The sequence below is a fragment of the Leptosomus discolor genome, chromosome 7 (assembly GCF_034619465.1).
Source record: "Leptosomus discolor isolate bLepDis1 chromosome 7, bLepDis1.hap2, whole genome shotgun sequence".
Taxonomy (NCBI): Eukaryota; Metazoa; Chordata; class Aves; order Leptosomiformes; family Leptosomidae; genus Leptosomus; species Leptosomus discolor.
In genome coordinates, this window is record NC_141397.1 from 6301701 (window position 1) to 6308446 (window position 6746).

The following is a 6746-nucleotide window of genomic DNA, read 5'->3' on the forward strand; positions in this document are numbered from 1 at the left end:
GCAACCGAAGGTCCTTGTCCTAACCCCTTCGGTGGTGCTCACCCAAGCCTGAGCTCACTCACTGCGGTCGATCCGCAGAGCTGTCATCCCTGCAGCTGCAACCTGTTGCTCACATGGAGCGCTTTTCTTTCAGTCTGGAAAGGGTAAGTGACAACAGACTTCCATACTCTTAAAAGAGAAAACTGCTTTCACATATATTATCCTCCGTAATACATATGTGAATACTTAGTATATTCAGAAAAGTTGAATCAGAAGTTAAAGAAAAAACAACAAACAAAACTACAAAACTTTTATGGCTTGCTACGGGCTCCTGTTGTTACAATTCACATCAGAGAAGTAGGACGAAGTTAGCATTGCCTAATTGAAAACAATTTCACTTTGATTAGAGTGACAGAGATGGAGAGAGGGGACATGTAAAAGAACATGGGAGTATCTTGAAATGTTGACAGGTACCTCAGATATTGTTTTTCTTTTTCTCCATGGCCATTAAAAACTTAAATATCACAATCTGGCTTCCAGATTAACAGTTCACTTTTAGTGTTGGAGTATTATTTTTAGCCTGGCCAAACATAAACTTTTGCTATTTTGTTGTTACATTTATAGCCCGCATAGTTGACGCAGAAAAATCTTTAGCTTCAGATCAGCTTCTAGCTACAGTATTTTCTTGTTGTTGCTTTTTTAAAGCCAAGGATTAATAGGAGACAGACAGAAACAAGGGACTGAGTCATCAAGTGCTCTCCTCCACTCCTGGAGGCAGCCACACCATAATATCTTGCTTATATATGCATTAAAATTAGTTAGGAATTTTGCCCATTCTTTTTTCACAAGCCTTCCTTTGAAACTCACTCTTTTGAGAGAAACACTGACTCAACCATCCTAAACATACCCTTGGCAATTTCTGATCAAGTGTTCTTTCACCAGCATTGCCCAAAATGGTTCTTCGTTCTCTCTCATAAGTGTTTCTGCAGGGAAATCATAACTCAGCTTAGTCTTCTTCCTTCTGGACTGAACAAAGAAGAGATTTTGAGTTTCTTGTTGTAAGAAAACGTCTTCATTCACCACATCTAGTTGCCCTTTTCTGCATCTATTCTAGCAGGAGTTCAATGTTCCTGAACAGAAATATACCACTATATTATGGATATGGTCCTAAGCAGGCCTGTACAACTACTCTGTATCTCTGTAAATACATTGTCTGATACCTCCTAGTGTCACATTTGCCTCTCTTACAGCTTTTTTTTTTTTTTTTTTTTTTTTTTTAATTTTAGTTACTAATGATCAATCACAGTATGATCCATCCTATGGCTGACCATGATTACACCCACATCTTTATCTTCCAAGAACTTTTCCAATTCACTTGCCTCAAATTTTTAGCAGAAATGTCTGCCAGTATTCTCTGTTAAAACAAATTTTTTATACGAATGCCTTTTCCGTCTTTAACAAGCTTTGTAAGACATGGACAAGCTGGCTTCTAAGTGAGGAAAACTGGAGCAACTTGCATTTTTCCCTGTAGGAGTATTCACTCAGGCTATACCTAGCCTAAAGCAGTTGGTCTCCCGAAAGCCACTATTTTAGGCAACAGAGATGAACAGAGATGACTGCAAACATATAGGTTAAGTCTACTCTAAATCATCATCTGGAGAAGCCAGATGGGACCTGGATGGGATGCGCCACGTAAAGAGACCTTAGGAGCTTGTCTCCCACCAGCTGATGTCAGTCCCTTTAGATACCTTTCCTCTTACATCTTTGGAAGATCTTATTGTATCTCCATTCTTCCATAGCATATACATCGAAATAGATGATGTTAGATCTCAGAAATAAATCTTAAAAGATTTCAAGCCCAAGGATCTAGCTATTTGAAATGCTAGAAGCTGTGTTACTGATACTGAAGCTAACCCTAATGAGTCTGTCTTGTGCCCGAGCCATCACTACACACCTGCTTAACTGATATTCTGCTGACCATCATTTCCAAGGCTGCATAACAGCTTCCAGCTGTGGCACATTCCCGTTTTTTGTTTTTGTTTTTTTTTTTTTCCAGGATAAAGGATGATCTTTTGTTTGAATTAGTGAAGTGATGGTAATCGAACTAGTGAGGTGTACCTGAGTGGACAGTTATAACCTGAGGGTTCTTTCTTATCTATGATGGCGATGTTGCACAAAAGACTTTGTAAGATATTCCAGTGACTTTATCTTTTCCCTTTTCTTGAATAAAACACGTTACTGTTGAATATACATGTAAAGCTTTACAACTGATATTTGGCTGAAAGATTTTGGTGCAGTGTTTCAGGAAACGTGGTTTGTGATGAGGTGCGGGTTGCAACTACCCTGGTGTTCTGCTCGACTTCTGCCACGTTGCATTTCCATGATGAAGAGGAAATGAATGAACTTTCCCTCTTAGCTCACACCACTGCAAATTGGAGACTGCTCACAGGGAGACCTACGTGTTCAGATTAAATGTTGTGAAGTGGTATTCACATGTCTTAACTTTATGTGGGTAGCGAGGAAGATGCTTTGTCTAGGCTAAGCTAGACTGAGCTAGGCTCCTGTTCTCAGTCACCCTCTTGGGAGATCCCTTCTTTCTCAGTTGACTGAAGGCATCTACTGCCTCTTCTGTGAAGTGAGGTGCCTTGGACTGGCTAACTGTAGGTTCAGCCGCATTCTGCAAGGACTGTTGCCTAAACAGAAACAAATATGTTTGGGAAAAACACATGATCACCAAATATATGGGGAAACATAGATCATTGGAAAGCATGTAGGTCTTGTATTTATCTTAGATATCAACTTTACCCAAGATTTCGGGACTATTTTCCGTATTTTTCTTTCATTTCCACAAAAAGAAGCAAAATCTGGATCTTACTGCAATAAAAGGCAACTTTCTCCTTTACATTAATGTAACCGTGCTGTCACCTCCAGCAGTCTTTTTCTTTTGGAAATGTGATGGTATGTCTTCTGAAACATAAGCTCCTATTTTGACAGCGTATAATTTTATCCAGAAAGTTTCCTAACAGTTTTGATATTAAGAAAAAAAACCCAACACCTTTCAAAATTCCTTTTCTGTCATGGTTTTCCTAAGTGATGAAAAGTCCTTATTTCCACTAAAGTTATTCAGGATAATATATAAGAACAACTCTAATGCTGGACCAAAAGCATTATTAACACTCTATAAAACAGCAGAACAGTTTTTATTTTTTTTTTTTTTTTAAGGGAAAAACATACATGAGGAAGCAGAGAGAAAAAATTTTCAGGAAAAGTTTGCAGGTTGGACCATTGGAGGAATGTGGAGAGACATTTTAAATTTTAAACTGAGAAAATTTTTCACAGTTTGTCATTTGAGAGATGCATACAAATTACGCTGTGCTCTGTGACGTTCCATGAGGGGTGAAGACAAAAGGAAAATTACCAAGTTTTCACCAGTGCTTGTAAGATTTCAGCGGCGAGACTGGAATGAAAAAGAATATCTGCCAATGGGTGAGTTAATTTGCCTGTATTGCAGGAAAGATGAATTCAAATAAATTAATAAAAAGAGGAAAGAAAATATTTAATTACGATATTTAATTATGACAGGAAAATCCAACACAAATGACATAGCTAAGGTCAGGAAATTTGCTGAAAAGAACATCTGTTGTTTGTCATAACAGCGTGAACTTGACTGAATGCTAAACTAGTCCGCAATGTAGCGTTACTGCAGAAGTAACTGGCACAGCATCTCACCGGTGGGAGCTCGATTGTGTGGGAGAATACTAGTGGCTTACAAATACTTTCCTCTTCTCTTGCACATCAGTTTAATTCTAGCTTAGTTGCCAGTAGTCATAAGTTGCATGAGAGTGCTGGTAGGGATGCCATAGCACAATTGACCACGCTTTTTCATCTTAGCTGAGATGAAAGACCCAGTTCCAATATGAGCTTGATGCCATGAGGGTTTTCACCCTGGCAAATGCAGACACCTGCACTGTGGTTAGTCTCATTCTAACACGGAAGTCTAAAATAGGTTGGTGGAGATCTCTGTATTTTGTGAGGTTGGTGGAGATCTCTGTATTTTGTGTTTCCACTGATCGTAGGCACTTTCATGGAAGGTACGCAGACAAGCTCGGATATGGAAGTCTGCACTATGGACATCTGTAATAAAGTTGTGTGTGGGGAAATCTACCCCACATGTTTCGATTGGGGACAACAGAGGGAGGACACAGTGGAGGAGCTTCTGGAGGAACCAACTACCAAGACTAACCTATCCTCGTGGACGAAAGCTGACCCTGGGTTCTTACAGAATGGAGGTCTCTTAGATTGACAATGTCTGCCAAACTAAAAAGCAAGCATAGGCAAAAGATGGGTTATGAAAGGAACAGGAAAAATCAGCTATTGCTTGTACTACACTGAACACATTTCAGAGGGGCATCACGAGGCCCAAATTAGCTACAGTGCTGAGATGGCATTTATGTAACAGGATGATGCTTGAAAACCTAGTAATATCTTGCCTGTTTGTTTATCTTCCTCTCATCTTCATAAAACTCTGTTTCTTGGCTGGCAGGTCATGCTATTTTGACTTCATCCAAAGCATGCTTTTAAAAATGGAGAAATCAATGTTTTCTTCAATTATTTTAAAAGAAACCTGTTTCCTAATTGACTCCAAATTTGTTGGTGATGTTTAAATACAGAAACATTCAAGTTGGAAATGGCCTTGGGAGGTCTCTAGTCCAATCTCCTGCTCAGGGCAGATTTGAATTCAGACCACATTGTTCTGGGCTTTGTCCAGTCGGGTCTTGAAAACCTGCCAGGAAAAGGATTTCATGACTTCTCTGGGTAGCCTAATTAAATGCTCAATTATCTTTAGAGATTATTTTTTGTGTGTCCTTGAGTCCAGCTAGAACCTTCACTGTTCCAGTTTACAACCGTTATCCTCACAGTGAAAATCTTGTCCCCTTTTTCCAACCTCCCAGTAGGCACTGCCAGGCTTCTGTTACGTCCTCCCTAAAACAACTCTTCCCCATGCTGATCAAGCCCAAATCCTCCAGCTTTTCCTTACAGGACAGTTGCTCCAGCTCCTGACCATCTTAGTGGTGTCTTGCTAGATACACTTGCTAAGATCTATCTTCATCTTTCATGTATTTGGGGGTACAACACTGGATGCATGTTTACACATGCAGTCTAACAAGTGCCAAGTAAAGGGGAGTAACCAGTAGCACGACTCCAGTTAATTCAGTCCAGGGTGCTGTTGGCCTTTTCTTTTGCTGCCAGGGCACACTGTTGGCTCATGTTGAGCATATTATCAAGCAAGACCCCAGTCCTTTTCAACAGGGCTGCTGTTAAAGCTGCTCAGTCTCCAGGCTATACCGCTGCAGTGGGTTAGCTCATCCCAGGTTCGGGGCTTGGCATTTTTTCTTTTTGAATTTCATGACATTCCAGAAATATAATCACATTAAATTAGGCTTAGAACAAAGCATATCTAGTTCCTCACCCCACTCAAAAAACCAGAAACTCTTAGAATGGAAAAGCAGAAATGGTTAGAGTAGGACAACCACAGAATAAGACTGTGCGATTAAAACCAGGCAGGCACCTAAAGGCAATCGCTCGGTTTGATTTATTCACAACTAAAGATTTAAAGCTCAAGCCTGGAACTTTACATCCATAAACATTCTGTTTTCACAACCATGCCCTAAAGGAAGGAAAAGTTCTTGGGTATGAGAAGAACCAAACTGGGTTTCTGTTTTGTCCATGGCACAGTTTGTAAGCAACTCCTAAAACTATATGCTCATATGTGTCTGATATTCATAGAAGCATATGGAAAACGCAATTTGGAAATATATATCTATCAGAATTTATCCTAGAAGTGAGTCTCAAAAGCATTTTTAGCCTGCCAAAGAACAGAAAAACCTGGAAAAAACTGTCTCAGCAGGCATAATTGAAGCTAGTAAACTGCTGAGAGAAATGCCATTGTGAATGTACGAATGTAGGTATTAGATGGAAAAAAATAAGGAATTTTGTGTTGAACTAGTCATCTCGGACTGTCCTAAGTACCCAGTCTACATATTTTTGCAGCTATACTAGTTTTCCTTGGCATCTTTTAAAACATTCTACTATACTTTGGTTCTGACATTTGCTTTTTTTGTCAAAGTACTGTACACAATGTCTTCGGTGAGTGGTGTGTCTGAATTTTTTCATTTGTGCAATAGTGACAATAATGTAACTTGATCTCTTATTTCTTAATCATTACACACAGCAAATAATGAATATTTGCAAAACCACTGAGAAATTGTATCAATGAAAGATAAACAGAGGAACATTTGGACAAAGTTATTGCATGAGGAAAACAGCAGAAGAAATAGGAGGTGATCTTGAAAGCAGGGGAGAGAACAAAAATGTCAAATACCCCAGCCAAATTTCAGAATTTATGGTGTTTCACTGCCAGGGTGCCGGTACTCTGCTGGTAAGCTGTGATTGTCACAGACACTCCTAAATAATGCAGAAAACAAGCTCACAGTATCTAAATGTAGAGTTGAAATAACAGAACTGTTCTATTTTTTCCCAAAGTGCAGTCATTCATTCTAAAAATGATGGTCTAGGTTAACCTGACTCAAGTTATCCAAGCCAGCTGTCTGGTTCCATCCAAAATGCACCCAAAAGAAGTCTGGAATGCAAAAAGTTTCAAGGCTTTCTTTATGCTCTCCTTAGCTGTCACATTATTTTTTGTGCGACACTCCTAACTTGTGCCTGTAATACCACAAGACTGAAACACAGCACAAGGTTAGTGCTCC